At 45.1% G+C, this 18,288-nt stretch overlaps 1 protein-coding gene across 3 annotated transcripts in view; it reads right to left on the reverse strand.

Annotated features, from left to right (window-relative positions):
* Positions 1-18,288, reverse strand: part of TBCK (TBC1 domain containing kinase) — a 194,228-nt gene that overhangs the window by 50,804 nt on the left and 125,136 nt on the right. The window lies entirely within an intron of this gene.

Below are 18,288 nucleotides of genomic sequence, written 5' to 3' on the forward strand. Positions count from 1 at the left end.
AGGGGGGAATCCATGTGTGTGGCCTCCGGCCGCTTCTTCTTCTTCGGTAGCGACCACGTCGGTGCCAGTGCAGCACTCCGCACCGAGGAGATGCTCGGTGCCTCTGGAGAACGTGACGGCTCAGAGTCCGGGCGAAGTGCAGACTCCATTAGGATCGCCTTCAGCCTTGTGTCCCTCTCCTTTTGGGTCCGGGGCTTGAAGGACATACAGATCCTACATTTTGCCTTCCTATATTGCTCCCCGAGGCATCGGAGGCAACGGTCGTAAGGGTCGCTCACGGGGAAGGATTTTGCACACGCGGTGCAGGCTTTAAAGCCGGTGGAGCCAGGCATGGCTCAGCTCTAGCCCCTAAGGGCACTACTCTATTTAACTTAACTACTACTATTACTATGATAACTACTAACAACAACTTGAATAACAAAGAATATGCTATAGACTAAGGGATGCTACTTGCAGTATGCAAGAGCCAGATGTTCCAGTAACCGTCACAGGCGGAAAGAAGGAACTGAGGGGCCGCAGGCGCCCTATGTACCGCGGCATGAGCGCGGTACTCCAGGGGACGCCTGAGCCGACCCTACGGAGCTAGCTAAGGGAAAAAAGTTCCAGGAATCTGTGCACGGGGCACGCACACACCTATATTGGAATAGATATGAGCAATCACTCGAAGAGAGAATAAAAGATTCAGGCCTCAATTCTATGAAGACTTATGTACATACATAGCTTTATGTACTGTGAAGTCAGTGGGATGACTTTTATAAAGATATGACTGCGTGTAAATCTTTGCAGGATTAGAATATTAAAATTCACCTCATTTGCTCAGTTTACGTCTCCTAAATAGAGTGAGTTAAGTCTCATTGGAGCATTCCAATCTTCCACTGAAAATTCTTCTAAACCTTGTTTGTATGCTTTTATTAGTTGCAGGTCACAGGGAAGAATGGAGACGAAGCAGCAGTCAATGCGTCTTGCTAGTTCCTCCTAATTTAGAAACCACATTCCTGTTGCATTCCTTTTGTTTAGCCAGTATCCACACGCCAACAAAATTACAATTTTAAGCACCAATATCTTAAAAATAGAAAAGAAAAGGAAGGTTTGATGTTCAACAGGGGAATCCACCAATTGGGCACATTTAATTGATATAGTATGATTAAGAAAACAGTATAAAAACAGAAAAGAGAAAATAAATTCCATGGAGACTAAGAGAATATTTGGTATAGGTGCTCCATCTATGATACGTTTAATAGCTGAAAATGGAAAAGTCTCAGGACCAGATACCTGGGTCTGGTTGAACTGTGCTTGGTGCAGGACCTGAAAAGCGGATGTTACTTATCTTGTATAAATTGGAGTTCTTTGAAATGTGTCTTCCCGCTCACACCTTTTGGGTGCCCCACTTCAGGTGTACGTGAGCCCCATGAACCTTTGATCAAACATTTTCGGTAGTAATTCCCATTTGTTCCAGTGCTCCAGACATCCTTGTGCTACATAACACAGATACATAGAGCCGGATGAGCAAACCTCTCTTAGTTCCTTCTCTGTCATGAAATCCTGCAAAACAAAACCCCCAAGCAGAGGGGAAGGAGGCTGGGAAATGGAGCCCCAGAAGGAACCACATCTTGAATAGCTCCCGTTACTGCAGAAGGTGGAGTAACCCCTCCTCCTTCTCTAAGTAGTGTTCCGATGTGTGCTCCACTTCACCAAACTCCTGAGCAGTATGCCTGGAGGGAAGAAGGAGCTTCTGAGTTGGATCTAACCCTGAAGACAGAACTCTATTGCCAATCACAGTGTCTGATCTGGAAGCATGAACCAAGCTATAGAACTTGGAGAAAGTATGTACTGAGGTCCAGGCTGCAGTTCTACACATTTCAGGAACTAGAATATCTTTCAATAATGCTAAAGAAGTTGATTGGAATCTTGTAGAAATGGGCTACTACTCTAGAAGGAGGCTGAATGTTGTCAGACTCATAACAAGAGAATATGTCCACTATGAGTGTCTTGGAATGGAAACTGTGGATCCTTTGGCTCTGTCTGCAAATGAAACAAAACAGTCTGGGAGACTTTCTAAATGGTTTGGTTCTGTCCAGATAGAAGACTAAACAGTCTTCTGACATCCAATGAATGGAGCATCTTCCTCCCTGGTTTGGTATAGCTTTGCGGGGAGAGGGACCCAGAAGATGATTAACCTGGTTAATATGGAATTCAGAAAATACTTCAGAGGTAAAAACTTAAGATGTGTTTAGACCAAAACGTCTTCTCTGAACAATACTGTAAAGGAAGAATTAAAGCCCCCATTTCACTGATTCTTTGGGTGGAAGGGAGGCCACCAAGAAAGCCATCTTCATAGACAGGTGAAGTATGGAAGAGGTAGCCAATTAAGGGAGCATTCATAAGGCAATTAAGGACCAAGTTTAAATCTGATACAGGGGTGGGATCTCTAATCTAGGGAAAAAGATTAGTCAACCCTTTGATGAATCTTGCTGTCATGTAGGTGAACACCGAAAATCCCTCTATAGATGAATGAATGGCTGGGATAGCCACTTAGTGAACCTTGATAGAACTCATGGAAAGATTTGACATTTTTAATTCCAATGGGTAATCAAGAACCATGGAGAAAGAAGAGTGAACAGGCAAAAACTATCAACAGACATACAATCATAGAGTTGGAAGGGACCTCAGGAGGTCATCTAGTCCCACCCCCTGCTCAAAGCAGGACCAACCTCAGCTAAATAATCCCAGCAAGGCTTTTGTCAAGCCACAGCTTAAAAATCTCTAAAGATGGAGATTCTACTACCTCCCTAGGTAACCCATTCTAGTGCTTCACCACCCTCCTAGTGAAAAACTTTTTCCTAATGTCCAACCTAGACCTCCCCCACTGCAACTTGAGACCGTTGCTCATTGTTCTGTCATCTGCCACCACTGAGAACAGCCTAGCTCCATCCTCCCTGGAACCCCCTTTCAGGTAGTTAAAGGCTTCTATCAAATCCCCCCTCATTCTTCTCTTTTGCAGACTAAACAAGCCTAGTTCCCTCAGCCTCTCCTCATAAATCTTGTGCTCCAGCCTCCTAATCATTTTTGTTGCCCTCTGCTGGACTCTCTCCAACTTCTCCACATCCTTTTTGTAGTGGGGGGCCCAAAACTGGACACAATACTCCAAATGCGACTTCACCAATGCCGAATAGAGGGGAATAATCACTTCCCGCGATCTGCTGGCAATGCTCCTCCTAATGCAGCCCAATATGCTATTAGCCTTCTTGGCAACCAGGGCACACTACTTACTCATATCCAGCTTCTTATCCACTGTTACCCCCAGGTCCTTTTCTGCAGAACTGCTGCCTAGCTCGTCGGTCCCCAGTCTGTAGCTGTGCATGGGATTCTTCTGTCCTAAGTGCAGGACTTTGCACTTGTCCTTGTTGAACCTCATCAGATTGCTTTTGGCCCAATCCTCCAGTTTGTTTAGGTCCTTCTGTAACCTATCCCTACTTTCCAGGGTATCTACCACTCCCTCCATCTTAGTGTCATCTGCAAACTTGATGAGGGTGCAATCTACCCCATCCTCCCAGATCATTAATGAAGATGTTGAACAAAACCGGCCCCAGCACCGACCCCTGGGGCACTCCACTTGTGACCGGCTGCCAGCTGACATGGAGCCATTGATCACTACTCATTGAGCCCTATGCTCTAGCCAGTTGTCTATCCATTTTATAGTCCATTCATCCAACCCATACTTCTTCAACTTGCTGATAAGAATACTGAGAGAAACCGTATCAAAAGCTTTGCTAAAGTCAAGGTATATCACGTCCACCGCTTTCCCCACATCCACAGAGCCAGTCACCTCTTCATAGAAAGCAATCAGGTTGGTCAGGCATGACTTTCCCTTAGTGAATCCATGTTGACTGTTCCTGATCACCTTCGTCTCTTCCAAGTGCCTTAAAATGGATTCCTTAAGGACCTGCTTCATGATTTTTCCAGGGATTGAGGTGAGGATGACCGGTCTGTAGTTCCCTGGATCCTCTTTCTTCCCTTTCTTAAAGATGGGCACTATATTTGCTTTTTTCCAGTCATCAGGGACCTCCCTCAGTTGCCACGAGCTTTCAAAGATAATAGCCAATGGCTCTGAAATCACATCAGCCAACTCCCTCAGCATCCTCGGGTGCATTGCATCTGGCCCCATGGACTTGTGTATGTCCAATCTTTCTAAATACTCTTGGACCTGTTCCTTCAGCACTGCGGGATGTTCACCTCGTTCCCATTCTGTGCTGCCCAGTGCAGTAGTCTGGGAGCTGACCTTGTCTGTGAAGACAGAGGCAAAAAAGGCATTGAGTACCTCAATTTTCTTCACAGCCTTTGTCACTAGGTTGCCTCCCCCATTCTGTAAGGGGCCCACACTTCCCCGAATCTTCCTCTTGTTGGCAACATGCCTGTAGAAACCCTTCTTGTTCCCCTTCACGTCCCTTGCTAGCTGCAACTCCAATTGTGCTTTGGCCTTCCTGATTTCATTCCTGCATGTTCGAGTAGTGTTTTTTATAATCCTACCAGTCATCTGACCAAGCTTCCACTTCTTGTAAGCTTCTTTTTTGTGTTTAAGTTCACCAAAGACTTCTTTGTTAAGCCAAGCTGGACGCCTACCATATTTGCTATTCTTTCTGCACATCGGATGGTTTGTTCCTGTGCCCTCAGTAAGGTTTCTTTAAAATAAAGCCAGCTCTCTTGGATTCCTTTCCCCCTCATATTAGCCTCCCAGGGGATCCTGCCCATCAGCTCCCTGAGGGAGTCAAACTCTGCTTTTCTGAAGTCCATGGTCCGTATCCTGCTGTTTTCCTTTCTTCCTTTTGTCAGGATCCTGAACTCAACCATCTCATGGTCACTGCTGTCTAGGTTGCCACCCACTTCTACTTCCCCTACCAAATCTTCCCTGTTTCTGAGCAGCAGGTCAAGAGAAGCACGGCCCCTAGTTGGCTGCTCCAGCACTTGCACCAGGAAGTTGTCTGCAACACTATCCAAAAACTTCCTGGATTGTTTGTGCTCTGCTGTATTGCTCTTCCAGCAGATGTCAGGGTGATTGAAGTCCCCCATGAGAATCAGGTCCTGTGAACTGGAAACTTTCCCTAGTTGACAGAAGAAAGCCTCATCTACATTGTCTTCCAGGTCTGGTCTGGACATACAACTGGCGAAATCTGTGACATTCACGAAGGTAAGTGTTTCACACAGATATCTTCCTTCTGGTTAATATTACCTGTTGTACTTCTGCCAAACAGAAAATCTCTATCGCCGAGAAAATCCAAGCTCTGAGTCAAAGAACGTTCAGGTTCAGACCTCCCATCGTGGTAGCTTGTGCTCTTGTGCAGTTTGCTCTGACACTTGGTGGGAGCTAGACTCAGCAGAGGGAGTAGCATTCCATGATGCAGCGAACCATCCAGTGAGATACGCTGCGAAGATAGTGCATACCCCTTGCAGCAGTCTGCTTTTGAAACAAAGAGTCTCAGCAAGGTCCAGAAAGGACAGGTGCACTGGAGATAAAAGGCCAGTGCATGTCTGATGTCGAGGGAGTGTAGCATTCTTTCCCTATTGGAAGGGCGAGGCTTAGGGTATAAGATGGGAAGGTGAATGATTGGGTTGAGGTGAATGATTTGGAACTGGGAATCCATCTTAGGAAAAAACTTAGGGTGAAGTCATAGGGACACTTTGTCCTTGTGGAAGATAGTGAACTAGCAGCCATGCTGGCAGACCCGCTCTTTACTAACTCATCGAGCTAAGGTAATAGCCAGAAGAAAGATTATATTCATAGACAGGTAGGTAAGGGAGCAGGAGGATAGGGGTTCAAAGGGTGGCTTTGTGAGTGTTGAAAGGACTAAATTGAGGTTCCAGGCTGGGGTAGGGTTTCTGATGGTCGGGAACGAGTTGAGTAAACCCCATAGAAATCAAGTGGAGGTTGGGTGGCTAAAGATAGAAGAGCCATCCATAGGAGGGAGGAAGGTGCTAATGGCCACTAGATGACCTTTTATGGAGAAATGGGCAAGGTCTGACCATCGTAGGTGGAGGAGGTAGTCCAGGACAATTGGCACAGGTATGGTTGATAAAGAATGATGGTTGTCTGAAGCCCATTGAGCAAAGCATCGCCATTTGGCTTGATAGCAAGCTCTGATCACGGGGCATCAGCTATGTGAGAGTACACGTCACGCATTGTTTACTCGCAAGCTCCATCCAAATACCAATCTGTGAGGTGGATTGGTGCAGGACTGAGGTGTTGAATGTGACTGTGTTGTTGAGTGAGTAGATTCAGTAGGAGGGGGAGAGGAATTGGACAGCGGATTGATAGGTGCAGTAGGTCCAAGTACCAGTATTGTCCAAGGTCACGACAGGGCTATGAGTATAACCTGTGCTTGGTCCTGGTTCACCTTGCTGAGCACCTCAGGGATGAACGGAATGGGTGGACGAATGTGTCCACCTGTGAACCCTGTCCTAATGTTTACCTGTAGCAGAAGAGGGGGAGTTTGCTGTTTGTGGCTGAGGCAAAGAGGTCCCATATGGGGGTTCCCGATCATTGGAAGATGTCCCGGAGAGTGGGGTCATGGAGTTCCCACTTGTGAGTGAGATGGAAGGAGTGACTCAGCTTGTCCACAAGGACATTGTCTGTATTAGGTAAGTGTGTTGCCTGTAATGTGATATTGTACTGCAGGCTCCAGTTCCACAGATTGATTCTTGGCACAGAGATCGTGATCTGGCTCCCCTTTGTTTGTTCACATAGAATACTGTTGACATGTTGTCCATAAGGAGTTGAACGTCCTTGCCCTGGAGTAGGGGAAAAAGGTTATGGGAGGCATGTAGGACCGCTCTCATTTCTAGAATATTGATATGCTCCAGCCCACAAGTGATGTATCCAGTACTAGGATCATGTCTGGTTTGGACTGGGGGAATGGTATGCCCACCAGAACTTTGGATGGGTCACGACACCATGCAAAGGAGACTAGCATTCATGGAGGGCGGGAAACCCATTTGTTCAGGTGGTCCTTCTGCGGGTCATACACTGTCCATAGCCAATGTTTCAGGCAACACATATGAAGCCTGGCATATGGGGTGAGCTATGTGGACGCAGACATATGTCCAAGGAGTGAGACACACAGATGGATGCTCGTGCATGGATGGTGTTGTAACCGCATAATGATGGTTGTGAGGATGATGTAACAGTCTCTGGGGAGAAACACTCAGACCACTCGAGAGTTCAGCATGGCTCCAAAAAACTTGAGCTTTTTTTGTGAGAATGAGAGTGGATTTGTCTTTGTTGATGCATATGTCGAGGTCGGCGAAAAGGTCTTGTAAGGTCTGAATAGTCACAAGCAGGTGTTCGCACAATGCCGCCACCACCAATAGCCAGTCACCTAGGTAAGGGAAGAGGGAGTGACCCAAGCGTCACATGTGCACTGCCACAACTGTAAAGATTGTCGTGAATACCTGCGGTGCAGTAGCTATCCCAAAAAGGAGAATGCAGAACTAATTTTGAAGCAGAGAAACTTATGGTGGGCTGGATGGATGTCCACATGAAAACAGCATCTTTCATGTCAAGAGCTGTGAACCAGGCCCCATGTTGGAGGGAGAGGGTGATATAAAGTATCGTTACCATTCGGAAGCAGAACTTGCGGATGAATTTGTTGAGAGTTCACAGATCCAAGATGTGTCCAAGGTTCTTCCTTTCTTCAGAATAAGGAAGTAGGAGGAGTAGAAACCATGGTTCCGATAACAGGAGGGGGACTCGTTCGACGGCACCTTTCTGGAGTAATGTCAGTGTCTCCTGTGCAGGACATTTGTGGTTGTCTTGGTGGTCCATGGTGGATGACAGGGCGGAAAGGTGTGGAATTCTATGGAGAATCATTGGCATATGATGTCTAGGACCCATTGGTCAGTGGTGATCTGGATCACGTTGTTGAAAAAGGGAGCAAGACAGCCTCCAAATCGAACAGGTGGAGCCAAGGTTGGGATGGGGAGGGGTTTACGGTTCTCTAGTTGAGTGTCAAAAATGTTATTGCGGGTGTTGGTGATAGGTAGAGGTCGCAGATGGGGTGGCAAGGGTGTGTCGGGGGCGTAGTGGGCATTACAGGCGATGGTGTTGCTCCTGTTGACATGGAGGGTAAGGTTGATATGCTTGGTAAGGGGGTCAAGATTGGTACAGAGGTCGATATGCTTGCCTATGTTGGAATCTTGTGGGGGCTCTGGTATAAAGGCCCAATGATTAAAGCCCGGACAAGTCTCTTGTTTTGCCACTGAACAACTTTGGTCATCAAACGACAAATCTTCTAGAGTCGTCTGGACCTCTTTTGGGAACCCAGAGGTTTGTAGCCATGAGTCTCATCTTAGTATAAAACCCGACGCTAAGGATTGCGCTGCCGTATCTGCAGTTTCCCTTCCTTGATTAAAGCCTGGAACTCCACCTGTTTTTCTTCTGAGAGTGAGGCCTGGAATAAGATTTAAAGTCATATTTTGCTAATATGGCCTGATAGCTGGCTATGCAGAACTGGAGGCATGCAGATGAATATACCGTGTGGAGAACAAGGTCTAGTTTTTTTGCAGCCTGGTCTGGGGAGGTGGCGGCTCTGGGATGTTGCTGTTTGGCTCATTGCACTGCAGCTTGGACCACAAGTGAGTAGGGCGGCAGATGCATGAATAGGAAATCGGTGTTCTTCACCGGGACCTGTGTTCTGTACACCATGTGGTGGTAAGAGAAAACCGATGGGGCGTCAACCCACGCAGCCACATAGGACCTCGGACATACCATGTGGACGACGTGAGGCATGCACATGGGTCAACAGACACTACTTTCAAAAGTTTCAGCTTTGTTGCATGGTGCACATACGCACCCATGATGGAGTCCACATAGGAACCATCACTCAAAGAAGTAACTCCTATGACCTAATAGATTAAGTCACTTTGGTCCTGATTGTATGACACAGACTTTGCATGGTGTTGGCTGCCACACTCATCGAATGCCTCCACAGCTAAAGAATTTGGTGGTGGATGGGGGATCAAAAACTCTGGATTTCTTAGATGGAACACAGTACTTCTTGTCTGTCCATTTACATGGAAGGGGAGCCATGTCAGGAGTCTGCCAGATGGTCTTGGCACGTTCCAGTAATAAAATAACTAATGCACCGGTAACACTATTCGTGCAGAAACTGTCAAGTATAAGATATCCGAAAGAGATATGCTTCATCAGGTCCTAAACCTTCTTGAAGTCATCCACTAAAGTAGGGTGATGGAGGCTTTATAGCCTCATCTGGCAATGAAAATGAGATATTTATTTAAGCTGAGCATCACCTTTGTCTATGCTGGCCTCATGCTCCTCAAAATTTTCCTCGAGAGACTGAGACTATTGAGAAGTGGAGAAACAGACAAATGTCTCTCTCTGCTCCTCATGGGAGTAGCTAGGAGCTCTCAAGAGCTGCTGGCTATAAACAGGCCACAGACCTCAATATGGCCACTGGGGGAGTGGACCACAGGGTAAAGGAGGGGGCATCCAGCATTGCTTAAACCAATGAGAGGAGGTACAAGATTGTTTCCCCCTTGGAAATTGACTCTCTGGGTATGTGGCAGGGGAAATATCCCTGCTGTGGTACACAGGAGATCCCTGGACAGAATCAGAGGAATCACCCTCAACATAGTCCAGAGGTGGGGTGGACAATGAGGGTGAATGGTTGCCTGCCCCACATGGTAAGTACTAGGGAGCTGAGAGATACCGGAGAAAGACGAAGTCTCATTGAGCCAGCAGATCTCAGTACTGACAAATGTTCAGTACCATTAGAAACAAAGAGGTGTCTGGAGTATCTGAACTCTGGCAGTACTGAGCGTATCCGAGTAAAGATTAAAGGTTCAGTAACTGGCTTTGGTACTGAGGGTGCTGGATGCTTTGGCCAATCTGAAAGATGGTGCTGGTACCAAGGACACTAAATGCTTGGGTGGAATATGGCTGGGGGCTGATGTTGATGGCTTCTGGGGCATCAGCATAGCAATCTGGGATACCAATTCAGGTGCCATGGGTAGCACAGAGGGGTAATTCAGGTGCCATGGGTAGCACAGAGGGGTGCATGGATGCCACTAGTTTCTTCAGGGCAGAGTGCTTAGAATCTCTGGTGGAGCAACCATATTCGCTTGGCACTGAGGATAGACTGGGTACCGAAGTATGCTTGTTACTGTGGCTCCTGGAGAATGAGCCTCAGTGGCACCTGAGGTCTCCAAAATGATCAAACTCTGGGGTGACCGATTTCTTTGAAAAAGACTCTTTGATAGGAGATCTGAAATTCCTCTTCTGTACAGCCTTTTAGTCCCTTTTGTGCCCTTCTCTTGCAAAGATCTCAGTGAGCAGGACATAGTACTGGATGGAGCACTAAGTAGAATGAAAAGCCATTGCACAGGGGGGTTCCTCTGAACCTGGATCAGGGGCTGGTCTCAGGGCCTGCTCCATCATAAGGAGTCTAAATTTGATTTCCCTGTTTTTTTCTAGATCTGCTTTTAAAAGATGTGCATATCTTACTCTATTAGGAATGTGGGTTTCTTTCAAAGAGTGGAGGCACCTAGAATGTCCATCAATAACCAGAACAAACTCCTGGCAGATGGCAGTTCTTGAAGCCTCGGGACCCTGGTGCACTGCAACGACGATGACTCCCAAGAAGAAAAAAAAAATCACCTTTAGTTTGATAATTAGTAATTTTATTAGTCAAATAAAAGAAGTAACTAAACTACACAAACACTAAAAGGCTAAGCAATAACTACGCTGAAAATGTGCATGCTTTGCTCCATCTCAGGCTGTATTGCATCTGATAGAACGGAGAAAATTTCTCCCTCCTTCTTGAGATTATATCTCAGTAGAGACATGTTTTATGGCTGAAACAGTAAAAGATTAAGCAACAGAAATGTGGGAAGTCTAGTGAGGAGATAGGTTTCTGAGCCTTTTAATGCAGCTGCAATTAAACGTCAGTAAGAAGAAGAAAGTTAGTAATGTAAGGGTAAAATGTATCAAAATACGTTTAATTTTACCAGCTGCTAGTTTGGGGAGAAAAAGACTTACCCAGGGGCAAACATTTCTCATTTTACTGGTAAGCAAATCACTGTAACATACTGATATATACTAGGCAAATATTTGGATAGTCAATAAAAAGCACTCAAGAGACAAACTCAAGCAGTTTAAAGGAAAAATACAAATATATGAGGAGACAGCCTGTGTTTAGAATTAAAAACACTAAACACTTGAAAATTTTAAAAAGTCATAAAAATACCCTAATAATAAAGCCTACAGTTTTTCCATCAAGGGTGACATTTTCCATCTGTTCCCACTCCTAAACACCCAATCTCAAAAGATAAATGTACCCCATCATTATGAAATTGGAGACCAAGTTAGTGGAGAAACAAGCGTATTGCAGAAGTGGTGTGCTAGTTTCAGGAAGTGGGGAAGGCAGTTAGACAGGATCATGAGAAATTTCTTTGTAAAAGCTAGATTTGCAAGTAAGTACCACTGTGAATTTTCTGAAATCCACTACTGATTGTGCTGTACACTGAAGATTAGAATCTATCCCCATTACTGGCAATGGTAGCAAATTTTCTGGGTCAGCAGATCTTATTATGAGAGAGGGGTGAGGAAGTGGAAGGAAACATGATTAAGATTAAGATTAAGAAGACAACAACATTACTTTGTACTTACATATATCTTTCATTTAAAATTCTCAAAGAAGTTTTAGAAAAATCACTTGAAGACTAACATGACTCCTGGAAGTAGTAAAGTATCTTATTTTACAGATGGATAGACTGAAGCACAGAAAGGCCTTGCCCAAGTCATGCCACTGGTCTGTGGCACAGACTAAATTGGTTTTAGAAGTCTAGACTCCCCAGGTTCCTATTACAATCACGAGACACACTAACTCTCACACATATATGACTGGAAGTCTGCCAAAATAACTGCAATGCATAAAAGTGAACACGTTTATAGACTAGATCTCCATATTGAGGCCTCCACTAGACTTCATGCTATAATTGTCCACATTATTCATATCCTCATTGTCATAAAAACAACTAGTATATTCATAAGTCTTTACCAGTAAATTGTTGAGCATTCTAACACAGTAAACCAGTAAGCTGCAGTAGTACCTGCAAAGCCTGATTTCCCTTCAGTTTCAGAAGAAATGCAGTGATCATACTGAAATGCTCTATATAAAGTACAACATGTGTTATGAGGGAGAAGGAAAAACAAAAACAACAAAAAGGAAAGCAGCTGAAATTACTATTTTTTTCTTGTGTGTTCCATACCATAAATATTTGCTTAACTCCCTGGCACTGGCAGATTGGATCAGTCTATTGCTGGCTGTGATCTACATGTACAGGGAAAATAAAGCTCATGGCATGAAAAGAATGATATACAATAAAAGAGTTCTAATATAAATCTAGTATAATCCACAGTCCCCTTTACGTGTGTGAAAGGATTTGTGGAGCAACATCAAAGAGGCTTTTCTGATAAGGCTTGGTACTTTGGCTCAGAGAGTGGAACTTTTCTCTAGGTTAAGAAAAATGTCTTACCTGAAAATTTCATGCATGCCTGTTGTTCTCTTACTTTGGGTCTCCTTGCTCTGACTGAACACAAACAAGCAAGCAAAAGCTGTCTATATGGGCAAGCCCTCTGCAAAGAAGGCCCTTGTCCACCTACTTATTACCAGAGGGAACACTTTAAAAAAAGCTACTATAATCTCTTTGCATTCCTCCATTGACTCTTCCTTTTCTATTGCATCAAACATACACAACTTGTCTTCAATTTAAAGACCCTTCGTGACCTATCGCTACCTTACCTATCATCTCTCATGCACTACTGAGAGGTCAATTCCTGCCTCCAGTTGGACAATGATGCCAGCCTCTATCGCTCGCTTGTTACATTTTCAAACAAGCATCTTCAGGCTTTTCCCCACTGACCATCACACTTGGGAGGAACTCCTGTAAACATCCAGAAAGACACCTCATCATCTCCTTAAAATTCCACAACACTCTCCTTCGTCATGATGTCTATAAAGAGCTTGACAACACTGAGGCTGTGAGTATGCTGAGACCATTGCCTGTCATGCTGACCAATGACTCCTTGTTTTTTTTGTACTCTCCCGTGTGTCTGTATAGTTTCTTGTCTTATACTTGATTGTAAGCTCTTGGGAGCAGTGACCCTTTTGGTCCTGTGTTTGTACAGCACCTAGCACAATAGGCTCCATGACTGGAGCTCTTACACATGCTATGGTAATACAAATAATAATTAAATGAGAAAGAAATGGGGTTGAGTGGTTTCAGCACTGGATGAGGAATCAACAAGTCCCAATATCTGGCTGTGGCTCTAACAATGGTGTCCTCGGTGGCCTTGGGCAAGTTACAAGCTCTCTGCCTCAGCTTCCCTCTTCTGTAAAATAGAGAATGGAAAATTCCTTACACAATAATTTCCTTTCTGCTAGCAGCATCTCCCACAATTCTGTTATGTCTGGGTTGCTCCCCAACAGACTGCAGTATCCAGAAGCAGTTTAAAACTGCAGCACAGTGTGTGCTGGCCATGTCTCCTTTGCCACCACATGAGTCATTCCAAAGCGGTGTGAAACTTGTAGAAATATATCATCATCATCATCAAATGCAAGCTTATTAACTATGTACAGCAGGCAACTGTCTGCATGGCAGTTGTTCAAATAAAAATCTGACCCCTTGGTTAACGAGCCATCTGGACTGGGCAGAATTGTGGGAGATGCTGTTAGCAGAAAGGAAATGATCTGGTAAGAAATTTTCCATTCTGCAGTCCAGCATCTCCTATAGCTCTGTTATGTCTGGGAAGTAGCAAGCAGTCTAACGAAAGTAGGAAGGGATAAGTGAAATAGAATGAGCTAGAAAAGGAATCCCCCAATGAAGGTTAATCAAAAGCTAATGCTATTACTGGGCCACCACCTGCAGCACCTTCTTGCCAAAGAAGGACTCTGCAAAAGACAAGAACTCCACTTTATAGTGTCTGATAAATGTATTAGTTGATGCCCATGTGGCACTCTGCATATCTCAGTGGTGGAAGCACTTCCTCGTTCATCCTATGAGGTTTCTATAGGTCACGTGGAATGTGCCTTGATTTCTGCTGGAACAGGGATGCCTGATACCATACAGCAGGGATTCTCAAACTTGTTTTTGCTGGAACCCCCATTGAAAATATTTCAGGTGGTGATGACCCCCTAAAAACAGTGATGACCCCCCCATGCCATGCCACCCTTACTTCTGTGCTGCTGCTGGGGGTGGTGCTGCCTTCAGAGTTGGGCACCTGGCCAGGAGCCACTGCTCTTCGGCCACCCAGCTCTGAAGGGCTCCAGCTGTCATCCCGGCGCAGGGCTGACAGCCACAGCCCTGGAATGCACAGGGGCTGACAACTTGGGACCCTTCCCCCCATAATAACCTCGTGACCCCTTCAGGGGTCCCAAGCCCCAGTTTCCGAACCCGTGCTGTACAGGCCCCCATGATGCACTGTCTGAGCCACAGAGCAATGGATAGCTTAGAAGCGCCAAGTCCTTGACATATTGGATGAAAGGGGACAGACATTGCTCCTGACCTCATGGATTTTGTATGTTTAATGTAATTCGTTAGTGTTCCTCTGATGCCTAAGTTTTGCTATGCTTCTTGGTCGGATGCTGTGGCCTTGCACAGAATGAGGGAAGAATAATCTCCAGAGAGGCATGAAAAGAAGGGGAGAAATGATTGTGGTGTTCTCCTCACCATTTTGTCATTGTGGAACATGCAGTAAGGCTTGTGCAAGGATGAGGTTGCCAGCTCTGACACTCGCTTGGCAGACATAATGGCGACCAGAAAACAGATTTTGTTGGAGAGATAGAATGCCGATATTGAAGCCAAAGGCTCAAAGGGGTGAGCTGTTAACGTTTTCAACACCAATGATTAAGTGAGTTATACCCAGATAATCCTGGCAAGTGATGCCAACCCACACACTGCAGGGGAAGGCAAAAAATTTCCAAGGTCACTGCGAATCAGATGTAGAGGGAAATTACTTCCTGACCTCCATATTGCGATCAGTTAGATCCTGAGCATGTGAGTAAGAATCAGCCAGACCTGAGAGAGAATGCTCAATACCAGCTCAGAGCTCTGGCCCCTCTCATCCACTGTCTCATCTCCAGCCATGGCCACCCCTAATGCTTCAGAAGAAGAAGATAACAAACAAACAAAAAGTAGAGTTCATTGGAGCAGGTAATCCCTTCCTGACTTCTGCAGGTGGCCACCTGAAATTCTGAAGCATTAGTTTTTAGGATCGTAAGACATAAACCAGAAGTGAGCCACCAGGGCTGCTAAGCTCTTCCCCCTACCATGACAAGTAACCATGTCATACAAGCGAACTCATAAAATTTGTCCTGTTCCCTCTCAAAAATATTTACATTGTTTGCCCCTACAACACCGATTGAGAAGCTGTTCCAGAATCTCACCCCTCTGAAGATTAGAAAATTGTCCATAGCCAGTTTATTTCCATTTGTTCTTCACCTTTCCTGGTATTTACCCTCCCTAATGTATCTATAGAGAACAGCCATATCTCCTCTCCACTTTCTTTTTGCTAGACTAAACAAACCACGCTCTTCCAGCTTCCTTGCCTAAGACAGGCCCTCCATTTGTGTAGAAGCTAACTGACAGAAGGCTGAACCTCGATGCGATCAGGTTGAAAATTTCCTGGCTAGAGCATCATTTTGAGTTGTTGAATTTGAGTCTGCTGAGCCAATCTACCTTCTGGTTCAGCTTTAAGTGAATCACTTTTAGGAAACAAAGAGACTGTTCCACCCATCTCATTATCTCCATCACTTCTACATGTAGTGCCAGGCTTCTTGTCCCTTCTTGGCAGTTGATGGTATGAAACCATGATCATGTTGTCTGACTAAACCAGCACATGATTTCCCTCTGTGGCTAGTTTGACAGCTCCCAACTCAGGGTTCCTCTCCCCAGGACTCCAGATTCCCTATGTGGTCTGGGGTCCCAGATGTGCTCCCCAGCACTTCAGACTGGTGTGAGAACCAGATGATCTGGGAGGAATATAGGGAGCGTCTTATGAACGTTTTTCCTGGGACTGCCCACCATCTTAGGGAGTCGCAAACCTGATTTTGGACCCACACTCAATCTTTCATGTGCTCTGGGTAGAAAAGCGTGGAGAAATATGATACGTGATCCTACCCATGAAGTGATCCCTGTGCATGATACTAGGAGGCCCAGTGACTGAAGACAATGAGCTATGGTTGGCACTCAAGCAGTATGGATACGAGATCCCAGATCTTCTGGAATCTTTTGCGTGATGGATAGATTTTTTGCCACCTAGCTGTCTATGTCCACTCTCAGGTGAGAGATCCTTCTCAAGGGAACCAAGGAACTTGATGTTTACAAAGCCACATGTGATCCGTCTGTGCACAGGGTAATCACTGAAAATGCCAAGGTCAGGGCAGGCTGCAAAAGGAGAGCAGATTCTCCCAGCACTGGTGGATAATACTGAAGTTAGACTCCCCAACCAGCCACAAACAGTGCTTCTGATTCTCCACAGTGACTATCAAGAAGCTAAAACAAAATGTACACAGCCCACTTTACTGCATTTCAGTCTCTGGCTCCCACTCAGCAACTAGGTCCAGTAAAGAAATAAGTTATTAAAACTCTGCTCTCTTTACCAAAAAGTTCTCCTGATCCCAAAGGGTCCGCCACATTACCAGATCAATATGAGTTAGGATCTTTCCCAAAATACCACGCTGCCAGCCAATCCTTTAGTAATTAAAACTAAAGGTTTATTATAAAAGAAAAGAAACACACAAGGTGAGAGATGTTACATGATTAAAGCAATCAGACACATACAAATGATCTGAAAGTCCATATCTATTAGGTTTGCAGTAGAATTATGGCATTTACAGACTTGTATAGTCCCTCTGGTATACATCCAGTACCTGGATGGATCTCAATCTTTTGTTTCACAGCTTCAGTTATAGATGAGGTGATCCAGAGGTAGGAAGCAGGAATGAAGACTGAAGACAATATGGATGTGGTGCAGCTGCCTTTTATGTCTCTTTGCCATGCTGCTTGTGGAAATTTTCAGAAATACGATTGAGTCTAGGGTCACATGAGTAAGTCACTTGTCCTTGCATGCTTTGTTGAGTCATAGGAGCAGCCATTGCTTATTAGCTCCCTAAAGTGTCCACAGGAACGCTCATCAGGTGGAAACAAACTCCTTTTATGACCCATTATGAAAGCTAAGTATCCTTTGATGGGCCATCAACTGGCATTGTTCATTCACAAACTAGCTAGACTGGATACAAACAATTACTCCAGGAGCAAACACATTTGAAATCCAGATGGACGGTCATATCTATAACTTCAGCTACACAGATGTTACAGGCATCTATAATAATCAATATTATATTTAGCAAATCATAACCTTTCTAACAGCACCTGACATGGCATATCTTATATTAATTATTGTAACTTTGAAATACTGATGTTAAATAATAGCATAAATAGTCCCCCTAATTCCAGACATAACACTATGCACCTGCAAGAGAACCAGAGTCCAAACCGTGGTCTTGTACACTGCAGCCTGGTTCAGGGCTCTGATGAGAATATCATCCAGAAAGGGATAAAGATGAGTGTCCTGTAACCTGAGTCTGGCTAAAATCACCACAGGCACTTGTGTAAAGGCCCTGGGGGGTGAGAAGAGATTGAATGGGAGTGTTTGATATTGGTAGTGGTCTGTGAAACCTCAGAAGCTTGTAGTGGCCTGGGCACATGGGAATATGTAGATATGCATCTGCCAGATCCACTGAGGCGAGGCTGTCCCCTCGGGATAGGTATGATATTGTTGAAGCCAGGGTCTCCATCTGTGGTTTTGTCTTTTTTTCATTCACTAGTTGAGCCTCTTGAGGTCAGGATTGCTCTGATTCCTCTGGGTGCATTTCCGAATGTGGCTGACATGGACCATTTCTCTGAAAACTGGGAAATTCTGCCTCCTAGAGTCAGACCTAGGCTGAGGCACATGTGCTTGTTGTCACATTGGGCTTTTGTGGGCTGCAGGACAACATCTGGGCTTTCTGCTTGAGTCTTGGTTCCAAAACTTGCCTGGGGGTAATCTGGTTTCACTCTACAGGTACATCTGTGAGGAAGATGGGTGAAAGGAGCATCTCTGCCTGAAAGCAGGCTTATAATCTCTTATTTGAGCATGCAGTGGAGAGGGGAAGGGGCTTGCTTTGATTCTACATCATTTTCTGTCACTATCCTATCTAGATTTTCTTCAAAAAGAGG

The sequence above is a fragment of the Emydura macquarii genome, unplaced genomic scaffold (assembly GCF_026122565.2).
Source record: "Emydura macquarii macquarii isolate MOO-44397 ecotype Brisbane River unplaced genomic scaffold, CSIRO-AGI_Emac_v2 contig_2863, whole genome shotgun sequence".
Lineage (NCBI taxonomy): Eukaryota > Metazoa > Chordata > Testudines > Chelidae > Emydura > Emydura macquarii.